Here is a 12,055-nt window from a genome sequence, read left to right as displayed (position 1 = left end):
TGTGAAAGGTGTAACTATCACACACGGTCTGCCTTGGTTAACTTTTTGCTTTTATCAACTATATCACACACGATTTACTGAAGAAAACTGTGTGGCATTGGGCTATTCATTGCAAGTGCATTTACTGCTAGAACCATTTGCAAAGGTCCATGACACATTTAGCAGGTTTATTAGTTTACAATTAATAATTCCAGTATTACGCAAATTCACATTTCATATCGAAAAGTTGTTTGCCAATTTCATATCAGGTACATAAATATATTATAACATCACAGTACGGTAGCTACATGAAAACAGCACGGTACAACATATAGCTAGTTCAACTTCATAATAACAATACATTCATTTCCCTAATCGTGATCATCCAGGCTCGTCTTATCCACTTCTGCTTTCAGTTCAGTAAGAACCTGTTTTGCACGGGCCAACTAGGAAAGTGCCTCCTCCTTTGCCAACACCATCTTAGCAAAGTCTGATTTAAAAAATCTTAGGTCATTCTCCACCTTCAACTTTTTATCCCGCATCTTCAAATATTCTTCAGCGTTGACAACAGTTTCTCTAAGCCTACATCTGTTCTTTTCCTCATACATGCTCCAGAGCTTTTCTAGGCACATCTTCAAAGACTGTGGCCACTCTTGATCAACCCACTCCAAGTAAGAACACTTCCATTCATCCTATAATATTTAAAACTAGATCAATAACAATTGTAGGGGAAATGGGTTTATAGCAACATAGAAAATCACCAATGCTTATTTTGATAAACTGAACAAACATGTTAATTATGACATATCTTCTCAAAAAGATCAATGTGCAAATGAAATAATTGGTACTGAGACAACAACCAAATTCTAGAACATCAACGAAGCTTCAAGTTCTTACTCATGTACAATATATAACAACTTGAACATTTTATGAGGAAGGTAAATATAACTGCAACAACATAGCGACAGTGTTTTGGATGACAGCAAATTGATACTAACAGGTGTGTACATGCACAAATTTAGTAACATAAAACTAATAGCACTAAGGTCGCCACTATGTATGCCAAAACTGGGGTCAAGACAATTGTTGCTACATCTCGCACCGTTGTCCTGCACTGGTGAGCCGATGCAGCGGAAAAAAAATTTAGGGACCCAGACTCCGGAGCACATAGTTGCTCCGATGCCCAGTTCCTTCATGCCATAAAGATTTAGTATTTTACTGCTTGGCTGCTTGGATGTGTGGACCAAAGTTGGCTGCACAAACTGCTAAAGCGGTGCCAAATAATTTCTAATGGCACCGCTGATGAGATGGCAACAATTTAAGATACTAGGTACAAACTGTGACACTATCTTAGGATGTGTTTGGTTGAAGGTGTGGTGTGAATGGGTTGGGACCGTGACAGGGTTTGAATCACATCTAACAAATGATCTGTAACAACGAAAGAGGATCTAACCTGCTCTACACATGCCAGAAACTTCCTCCCACTGTCCACAGAATCAAACACAACTAGCTTCATGCATGGCGATTGATGGTGACAACGAGCAGATAGATCTTCAGCCACCCCGATTCCATTCGTTCCCATTGATGGTCCTAGGGAGCGACAAGAGGAAGAAATGACTCAAATCGACCGCCGGGTAAAAATCCTGCATTCCAAGTCATAGCCCGAGAGAGAGAAGAGAGGCATACCCGGGTGGTCAAGGAGTCGTCGCCGGAGGCGGAAACGCTGGAGAGGTCTTTGAGGAAGACCATGGCGACCCCAGTGGTAGGATGCAAGACGGCGAGAGCGAGGAAGCGGCTATAGCTTATCAAGGAAGGAAGGAGGAAACAGGGGAAATGTGACTTGTGGTCAGGGAGAAAAGGGGGTGGGGAAGGGGCAAGGGGGGCGGGGGTAGATATTTTGGCGGTAGGCCAAAATTTTGGAAATGTGGAGGGAAATTTTGCACGCGGTGCCACCGGACCTTTCACTTTGAATGATTGTGTGCATCGCAAACTATTCTTCTCCTTTACGCGCATGGGATGAGTTTGATAATTCAAATTTTGGTGGAAATTTCCCCGGGTACGTCATTGCATAATTCAACATCGCTAGCTAATTTGGGCAAACAAAAGAGCGTACATCATACATACCACACTTACTGAATCGAGCAATTCTAGTAATTAAACAGAGCCAGTTGACCAAAACATTTGTAACACCCATGATGCGGCTATACATCTCACGTGTCGAGGCACGACTTAGAGGCATAACCGCATGGTGGTTTTGTCACAAGAGGGGTAATCTTCACACAATCCCATGTACTCAATAACAAAGGGATAAAGAGTTGGCTGACAATCGTCACTTCACACAAATAACAAGTTAAACATACATCATCCAGAGTACAATCAAGGTGATGAGGACATCAATACCATTGTTACACCCACAGCCCCTGCTGCTATACATACTGGACCAATTACTAGAGCTCGCGCATGCCAATTGAATTATCAAGTACTTTCGTTTCTTGGTAACGATTCTAATGTTCATGAGAATATGATGCTGCCTAAATTGGATACATTTGTTTTGTTTACAAATGAAGGGCCTAGCTTGGACAAGAAAGATGATCCTTGGAGCAAGTTCAAGCATGGAGATGATGCCATGCGCAAGGGGAACAAGAACGGAGTTACAAGTGATGATTCCAGGACTCTGAAGCCACCATAATGAGTGCATGAAGCACGGGACGAAATATACAAGATGCCACTTCATAAATTTCGTCCAGAGGCTATTCTAGGTGCCGCGTCACCTTATTATTGGGCCAGGCCCATGTATTTGCGATGTACTTAAGTATAGGCTGTTTTTAGAGTCCGTATATGTGGGGAAACAAGAGTTAGGGTTGGTTTCGGACCCCTCCACCAAGGGCCACGAAATTTCCCCTCTCTCCTCCGTATATACAGCCCTCAGGGCATCGTTTAGACTTTGGGTTTTGTTTAGACTAAAAGTTCGCCATAGTTGCAACTTCGCGTCCTTCGTTTGTGTCCAACGACCGGACCAAGACGTCACAGAACCCCACCTTCATTAATAAAGCTTTCCTCTTTTATTCGCAATATCCAGATTGCAATCTCAGTTTCTTACTAGTTCTTCGTTTGCTCGCAGGAAATAGACCCTCGTGGTCAGGTTGATCATGCTCCGGCGTGGTCAATAACCCTTGGAAGTTGGTTTAGCGATTGCTAAGGCGCGACGTCTTCGCACGTTCGTAGTCGGATCGTCAAAGTCGACTCCCACAGAAAAAGATATCTATCTCATCGAAACATCGGGACACCTTTGCCTCTATCACAAGGCCCGACTACGAAACCAAAATAAAAGAAGACAACCCCAAATGCTAGATCCCCGATCGTCCAAACTGGGCACCACTACTGATCAACCAGAAAAGACACAACACAACGATCAAGATCTTCATTGAGCTCCCACTTGAGCTCAGTAGCATCACTTGCACTGGTATCATCGGCAACTGCAACTGTTTGGAAGTATCTATGAGTCACGAGGACTCAGCAATCTCACCCCCTCTAGATCAAGACTATTTAAGCTTATCGGTAGCATAGGGTAATGAGGTGGAGCTGCAGCGAGCGCTAAGCAAATATGGTGGCTAACATACGCAAATAAGAGCGAGAAGAGAAGCAACACAACGATCATGAAGTGATCAAGAAGTGATCCTAAAACTACTTATGCACAACCATAACACAAGAACCGTGTTCACTTCCCTGACTCCGCCTAAAAGAGACCAACATGACAACACACGCGGTTGATTCATTTTAATTAAGTCAAGTGTCAAGTTCTCTACAACCGGACACTAACAAATTCCCATCTGCCACATAACCACGGGAACAGCTCTCGAAAGTTTATACCCTGCAGGGGTGTCCCAACTTAGCCCATCACAAGCTCTCACGGTCAACGAAGGATATTCCTTCTCCTGGAAAGACCCGATCAGTCTCGGAATCCCGATTACAAGACATTTCAACAATGGTAAAACAAGACTAGCAAGACCACCCGAATGTGCCGACAAATCCCGATAGGAGGTGCACATATCTCATTCTCAGGGCACACCGGATGGGCAAGACGTCTGTTTGGCATAGACCCTGGTTGCCCACATGGCGCCGGACATCGCCCAGTTTGGACCAACACTTAGAGAAGCACTGGCCCGAGGGGTTAAAAGAAAGATGACCCTCGGGTTGGCAACCCAAGGGAAAGGTAATAGGTTCTTAGGAAAATGTAAAACCAAGGTTGCTGCAGGAGTTTTATTCAAGGCAAACCGTCAAGGGGTTCCCATAACGCCCAACTGCGTTAGGACTGCAAAATCAAGGAACATAACACCGGTATGACAAAAACTAGGGCGGCAAGAGTGGAACAAAACACCAGGCATAAGGCTGAGGCTTCCACCCTTTACCAAGTATATAGATGCATTAATTAAATAAGAGATATTGTGATATCCCAACATATACATGTTCCAACATGGAACAAACTTCAACTTCACCTGCAACTAGCAACGCTATAAGAGGGGCTGAGCAAGAGCGGTAACATAGCCAAACAACGGTTTGCTAGGAAGGTGGGTTAGAGGCTTGACATGGCAATATGGGAGGCATGATATAACAAGTGGTAGGTAGCACGACATAGCGATAGAATGAACAACTAGCAAGGAAAGATAGAAGTGATTTCGAGGGTATGATCATCTTGCCTGAAATCCCGCAAGGAAGAAGAACGAGTCCATGAAGAAGGCAAACGGACGTAGTTGAACGGATCCTCACAAACGCGACGTTATCAGAACTAACCCGAAGAAGCAACACCGGAAAGAAGCAAACAACATGGTAAACATACATCACATAAACATGACATGATGCACAACGAAGGATGATGCATGTCCGGTTTAAATAAGCATGGCATGGCAAAGTGCACAAACAACACTACAAATTAAGTGGAATTCAATATGCAACGAGTTGCATATTGATGAAACACCACATCAATTAGTTAGTTCACTCTCGTTTATGTACCCAACAATATTAAATGTTATTAAACATGGCAACAGGTGAAGCATAATAAAACTACATATCTTGGTAATTTTAAATGAGTCTGGAACAACAAGCAACAAGTCCGGAAAAACCCCATGTGCATATTTCAAATTGGGTGTTGTTCTGCCCTATACACAATTTTAGAGTTGTTAAACATGCAAAGTAGTGCCACCATGTAAATCTATGCATTTTTCTACCACATTTACATATAAAGTTTATTAAATTTGGAGCTACGATTATTTAGTTATGAAATGAAGCATTTTAACATGGCATTTATGCAAACTTAAACAAACAACAAGTTTAGACATTTTAATCATGGATGAAAGTTGCATATTATGAAACTAGACAAAATTCTAATCATTTTACATATATGAAGTTTTTACATCTGATACACGGTTGGTGAGTTATAAAATGCATGATGACTAGGTTTTTTTTGTAAAACTACACTCTCTGGAATAATAGCAAAATCGCAGAGGTAGGAAAAAAGGACATGGGCCGAATCTTATTTCTGACCCAACTACGGGAAAAAAAGAAAAACAGGAGGGCGCACGGGGGTGGCCTCACCATGGGCCTCGGCCCGACTGGTGGAGAGGCCCCACAGGCCTGGCACGGCCTTGCCGCTGCTGGGCCGATGCAGGTGAAGGCGACGCGGTGGCCCAGGCATGCTGGCGGCACGGTCAACGCGGGTGCTCCCCTCGCTCGCTCGATGCAACGAAGCAGAGGTCGCAACAAGGGACATGGCGAACCAGGGAGGTTCAGGCAGCGATGGACTTGGCGGCAGGGACGACCGGACGAGGGACTTGGTGCGGCTGGCCGCGGGATGCAGGGCACGGCGACGTGGGGACGGAGGTTCCCATTGGATCTGGCGGATGCGGTCAATAGGCACGGCTCTATGCGGTTGAGGCGACTTGGCGCTCAGGATGATGCGCTCGGGATGATGCTGGGGAGCGGCGGCATCGAACTTGGCGTGCGGGGCGTCCTCTGACGACACGTGGACGACTGGTATAGATGACAAAGCACGGATCCAGTCCCCGGAGATGGGTCCAGACGGTGGTGCCGGACAAGCTCGAGCTCCGGGCGCCATGCCGTCGTTGGCGTCGTTGTTCCTGTCGAGGACAAGAGAGGAAGAGCAAGGGGTCAGAGAGGGGAATGGAGAGCGGAGGGAAGGGGAAGCAGAGGGATGAGGGAGAGGCCTGGGCAGCTGCTAGTGTTGCTCCGGTGAGGGGTACGGGTGGCGATGGAGCTTGGGTGTGAGCTCCTGCTTGAGGAAGACGTCGGGGAGGCAGCAGCCTCGGGCAGGGAGGAGGTCTGGCGGGAGTCCCAGCTCCACGTCCGCCGCTGGGACGAGGCGAAGGAGGTTGGTGGCGGCTAGATCGGATAGGAGTGGGCTGCAGTGGGTACGGGTACGAGAAGGAGCTGCTGGTTGGGTGGATCGATGGATTGGGCAGCGCTGAAAACGAGGGAAGTGGTCGGAGGCTTCGGTGACAGGGAGGTGGATCTGGGAGGATCCCGATGGAGATGGTGAGTGGGTGGCGGTGGCGTGATGGGAAAGGATGGATGGGACATGAGGCCGAGGAACTAGGGTTGCCCACTATATATAGCTAGTTGATTTGGGTAGGGCTATTCGTCCCTTCGATCGAAATCGGACGGTCGGGAAAAATAGGCTAGGGAGTCTAATAAATAAAACGAAGATATTTTATAGATGTTTGGGGATGATCCAAATCCAACGGTAACGACTGCCCGAGTCGGGTTCGGGACAACTTTCAAACGCGCACGAGGGGTCTAAGTACTGTGCAAGGTGGGGTCAGGTGGTTAGGAGGGGTTTTGGGGCCCTCCGATCACAATCGGATGGCTCCGGATGTGAGGAGGGTTGGGTTGGGCCTTAGGGCTGTGAAGAGGAGGTTGGGCTGAGATGAGAGGGAAGGAGTGCAACCCGGCAACTGTTTCCGGACACCGAAAACGTCCGATGTTAGACCGGCTATAATGCCACTATAGTTATCCATTGGGGCATCAAAAGAACTCCGAATGCGATGAAATACTATCCGTTGACAGGCGGCCTACTGACAACATAACAACATCTCACGCCAACTTTCAACCCATTCAGTGAACATTTTCCGGCCACTTATAAAATACTATTTCGGAGGTGCCATGGGCATGTGCAAGTGTGCCTGGGCTCAGAACGGACAACGGAAGGAACGGGGAGGCCGGGATCGATGCAAGTTTTGAAAACATGATGGTACAATGCACATGATGACATGGCAAGATGCAACACGCAAGCGAATGACAAGGCAACAATAGCGAATAACTAGAAGACACCTCGCACAACGGTCTTGAGGCATTACAACATTGCTCTAACAAAAGACCAACATTAAAAACAAAGCATAAATACGCATAATTTTAACAAATCTGCCGCCGCGCCGGCCTATGCATAGTCGGTGTGAGATGAGACGTCGATGACTTGTCCTGGCGACATGCCGCCGTTGGTGGACTCCGTGTCCCCCTGCTGAAGCCGACCACGTCCTCGTCCTCGTCCTCATCCTCGGCGCCGCCCTCAAGGTTGTAGTACTTATAGTAGTGGTTGCGCCAGAGCTCGCGTTGGTACTCCACCGCCGATTCCTTGATGGACAGACTCTTCTCTACCTCGACCTCGGCCATGTGCAACTCCTCCTCCCAGCACTCCTCAATCTTCGCCGCCTCCTACATCTCCAACTCCCGCTCGACGACCTAATGAGGAAGCACATGCTCCATGGCCACCGCCGCCTTTTCTGGAGTCCGAGGTGGTCTGGAATATCTTGGCGTGTGCATCCTCGATCTTGGCGTGGATGGCCTCAACCCGGGGCAGGGTTACATTGGCGGCACGGACGACAGCTCGAGCGCTCTCGGCGTTTGCAGCCGCCATCGCAGTAGCAGCTGCAGCTGTCTCGGCTACTACAGCTGCCCTCTCGGCGGAAGCGGCCGCACTCAATGCGAATACGGCGGCACTCTCGGCATAGGCGGCCGCGCTCTCGGCGCAGGTGGCGGCGCTCGGGGGGACGTGGCCATCATACGAGCCTTCACGAAGTGTTTCCACGGTGTCTTCTTTGCAAGAAGGGGGTGCGGGAATGGGGATCAGGATTCGTGGATTCGGGGGTTGCCGGGACTGGATCAGACGAGCCGTTGAAGCTTAAGGAGGGAGACTTAAATAGACCCAGATATTTTCATCCCAAACGGTTCCGAGAAAACAACTGTGTGTGATGTTGTCCATATTTTTTATTAGCTGTGAAAGACGAATTTGGAGTAAAGTGGCAACGGATGGTGTTTCAAATGAACGAGAAATTTGGTAGTACTAATACAATTGTCATGTCAATTTTTGAAAAATTTCAGGGGTCATTTGACCTTTTAATACATTTATGTAATTTTCTAGCCATTTAATGACCGTAATTGAAATTTGAACTACATGTACATGCAACAACTAACCATAACGGTTTGAAAACTCATATTTCTTGTACTTGTGTGCGATTTAATTCCATGTGCAGTAAATTGGAAGGAATTTCCAAACATATTGGTCTAACGGCTATGACACAATTAAGCATGGAGTGAAATGGCATTTTAATTCCAAAAAATAAAAAAATGATCAGAAAAACATAAAACCTTGCTTGATGTAATGTCATGCCACCAAGATGATGTGGTAAAGAAATTGGCATGTTTGATGAAAGTTTGGACGCACACCCGTCACAAACCGGAGCAACTCACTAGAAGGTTTGTGGTTCCGAGAGGGAACAATGCATGTTTGATTATGAATGGGAATAGCTTCCTCTTACGGCCTTCAATTTTTTTTCTACGTCTAACATGCACTACTACAACTGTAATGAGAAATTTTTGAAAATTCTAGGGGTCATTTGACCTTTTAAAGACATTTAAGTGATTTTCTAGCCATTTAATGACCGTGATTCAAATTGGAATACATCTACATGCAACGCCTAACCAAAACGGTTCAAAAAACATATATGTGTACTTGTGTGTGAATTAATTCCTTGTGCAGTAAATTAGAAGGAATTTTCAAACATATTGGTCTCATGACATGGACACATGCATACATATGCATGGAGTGACATGGCTTTTTAATCCCAAAAAATGAAAAAATGATCAGAAAACATGAAACCTTGGTTGATGTAATGTCATGCCACCAAGATGATGTGGTAAAGAAATGATAGAGGCGAAGGTGTCCCGATGTTTCGATGAGATAAATATTGTTTTCTGTGGGACTCGACTTTGACAATCTGACTATGAACATGCGAAGACGTCGCGCCTTAGCAATCGCTAAACCACCTTCCGAGGGTTATTGACCACGCCGGAGCACGATCAACCTGACCACGAGGGTCTATTTCCTGCGAGCAAACAAAGAACAAGCAAGAAACTGAGATTGCAATCTGGATATTGCGAATAAAGGAGGAAATCTTTATTAATGAAGGTGGGGTTCTGTGACGTCTTGGTCTGGTCGTTGGACACAAACGAAGTATGCGAAGTTGCAGCTATGGCGAACTTTTAGTCTAAACAAAACCCAAAGTCTAAACGATGCCCTAAGGGATGTATATATGGAGGAGAGAGGGGGGGATTTCGTGGCCCTTGGAGGCGGGGTCCGAAACCAACCCTAACTATTGTTTCCCCACACATACGGACTCTAAAAACAGCATATACTTAAGTATTTAAAAAATACATGGGCCTGGCCCAATAATAAGGTGAGGCAGCACCTAGAATAGCCTCTGGACGAAATTTATGAAGTGGCATCTTGTATATTTGTTCCAAGGCTTCATGCACTCCTTATGGTGGCTTCAAAGTCCTGAAATCATCACTTTTAACTCCGTTCTTGATCCCCTTGCGCATGCCATCATCTCCATGCTTGAACTTGCTCCAAGGTTCATCTTTCTTGTCCAAGCTAGGCCCTTCATTTGTAAGCAAAACAAATGTATACAATTTAGGTAGCATCATATTCTCATGAGCATTAAAATCGTTACCAAGAAATGAAAGTACCTGATAATTCAATTGGCGTGCGCGAGCTCTAGTAATTGGTCCAGTATGTATAGCAGCAGGGGTTGTGGGTGTAACAATGGTATTGATGTCCTCATCAAGAAATTGGCATGTTTGACGAAAGTTTGGACACACACCCCTCACAAACTGGAGCAACTCACTAGAAGGTTCGTGGTTCCGAGAGGGAACAATGAATGTTCAATGACGAACGGGAGATAGCTTCCTCTTACGGCCTTCAATTTTTTTTTCTACGTCTAACGTGCACTACAACAACTGTAATGTGAAATTTTTGAAAATTCTAGGGGTCATTTGACCTTTTAAAGACATTTAAGTGATTTTCTAGACATTTAATGACCGTAATTCAAATTTGAACTACATCTAAATGCAACACCTAACCAAAACGATTTGAAAAATCATATATGTGTACTTGCGTGCGAGTTAATTCCATGCACAGTAAATTAGAAGGAATTTTCAAACATAAAAGGATCAGAAAAACATGAAACATTGGTTGATGTAATGTCATGCCGCCAAGATGATGTGGTAAAGAAATTGGCATGTTTGACGAAAGTTTGGACACACACCCCTCACAAACTGAGGCAACTCACTAGAAGGTTCGTGGTTCCGAGAGGGAACGATGCATGTTTGATGACGAACGAGAGATAGCTTCCTCTTACGGCCTTCAAATGTTTTTCTACGTAACGTGCACTAATACAGCTGTCATGTGAAAATTTGGAAAATTTCCGGGGTCATTTGACCTTTTAAAGACATTTAAGTGATTTTCTAACCATTTAATGACCGTACATCTACATGCAACGCCTCACCAAAACGGTTCGAAAAATCATACTTTTGTGTACATGTGTCCGAGTTAATTCCATGTTCAGTAAATTAAAAGGAATTTTCCAGCAGATTGGTCTCACGACATGGACACATGCATACGTATGCATGGAGTGCCATGGAATTTTAATTCCAAAAACATAAAAACTGATCAGAAAAATATGAAACCTTGGTTGATTTAATATCATGCCACCAAGATGATGTGGTAAAAAAATTGGCCTATTTGACGAAAGTTTAGACACAGACCCCTCACAAACCGGAGCAACTCACTAGAAGGTTCGTGGTTCCGAGAGGGAACAATGCATGTTTGATGATGATGTGACACCCCAAGTTTTTGGCCTTGTTTTATTAAATTAAAATTTTGCCAGGAATTAAAACTTTGATTTTTTTGGACTCCCTTTTGATTTTTTTAAACATTTCCTTTCTTATTATCATTGAGTTGTTCCCTAAAAGGAAAACCTTTCGAATATGTTATTGGACTTGTTTAACCTCTCAAGAAAAACTTTTCTTTTATCAGTATAACTAATTATCTAATTAATTTGCTTGATCTTTATTTACTTGAAAAATGGTTTTTCAAGGTTATATGGCCATATTTGAACTACAACCATTTGATAAATTCACTTAAAATTCCAACCAAAATTTGGAAATGTCATGTGATGTTTTTAAATCACTTTTATACAAAAGTATCTTTTATTCATGAAATATTTTGAGCTCTGCACCCAATTTTTCTTCACTGGTCCAGAGTGCAATTTTGCACTACAGCCCATTTAAATATTTCTTTCTGGCCTCCACCAAAATTATGGGATGTTGGTAGTAGCATATGATTCAAATTTATGCAAAAACCCGGTGATGTTATTTGCAAGTTTTGAGTGAATAAACCTCATCTTCATTCTGGTCCAACATGATGGTTTGTACAGCAACCATATTCTTGCTTGCTCTTTAGCTCTTGATTCTTTTTCCTACTTGTAGACAGCCCTACCAAACCCCTAAGTCCAGGAGCATGCACCCATTGGCATATTTTTGGTTCATGAAATAATGCCATTTATCTCCTGTCCAGAATTGTAGTTTTGCAAAACTTGCACTAACAAGTTTGTGCTTTTCACAAACTAACCTCATCACCCTCTTATTCATCTAAAGAGACCACCATCTGGAGTTTTTGGCCACTCCAAGAAGTGCCTAAGTGCCCTTGGCATTTTGCCAAACACCT

The 12,055-nt window shown here is 44.5% G+C and overlaps 1 long non-coding RNA gene across 1 annotated transcript; it reads right to left on the bottom strand.

Annotated features, from left to right (window-relative positions):
* Window positions 1-224: 224 nt before the first annotated feature.
* LOC125523731 (uncharacterized) lies at window positions 225-6,559 on the bottom strand. The gene is made up of 3 exons (XR_015600003.1): window positions 5,572-6,559; window positions 4,677-4,765; window positions 225-671 (listed from the first exon to the last, which is right to left on the bottom strand). It is a non-coding gene; the product is annotated as an uncharacterized LOC125523731 (long non-coding RNA).
* Window positions 6,560-12,055: the final 5,496 nt, after the last annotated feature.

The sequence above is a fragment of the Triticum urartu genome, chromosome 1A (assembly GCF_056163025.1).
Source record: "Triticum urartu cultivar PI428250 chromosome 1A, HENAU_Tu73, whole genome shotgun sequence".
Lineage (NCBI taxonomy): Eukaryota > Viridiplantae > Streptophyta > Magnoliopsida > Poales > Poaceae > Triticum > Triticum urartu.
The sequence above is the reverse complement of the archived record's forward strand: the minus strand, read 5'-3'. Positions and strand labels throughout refer to the sequence as shown.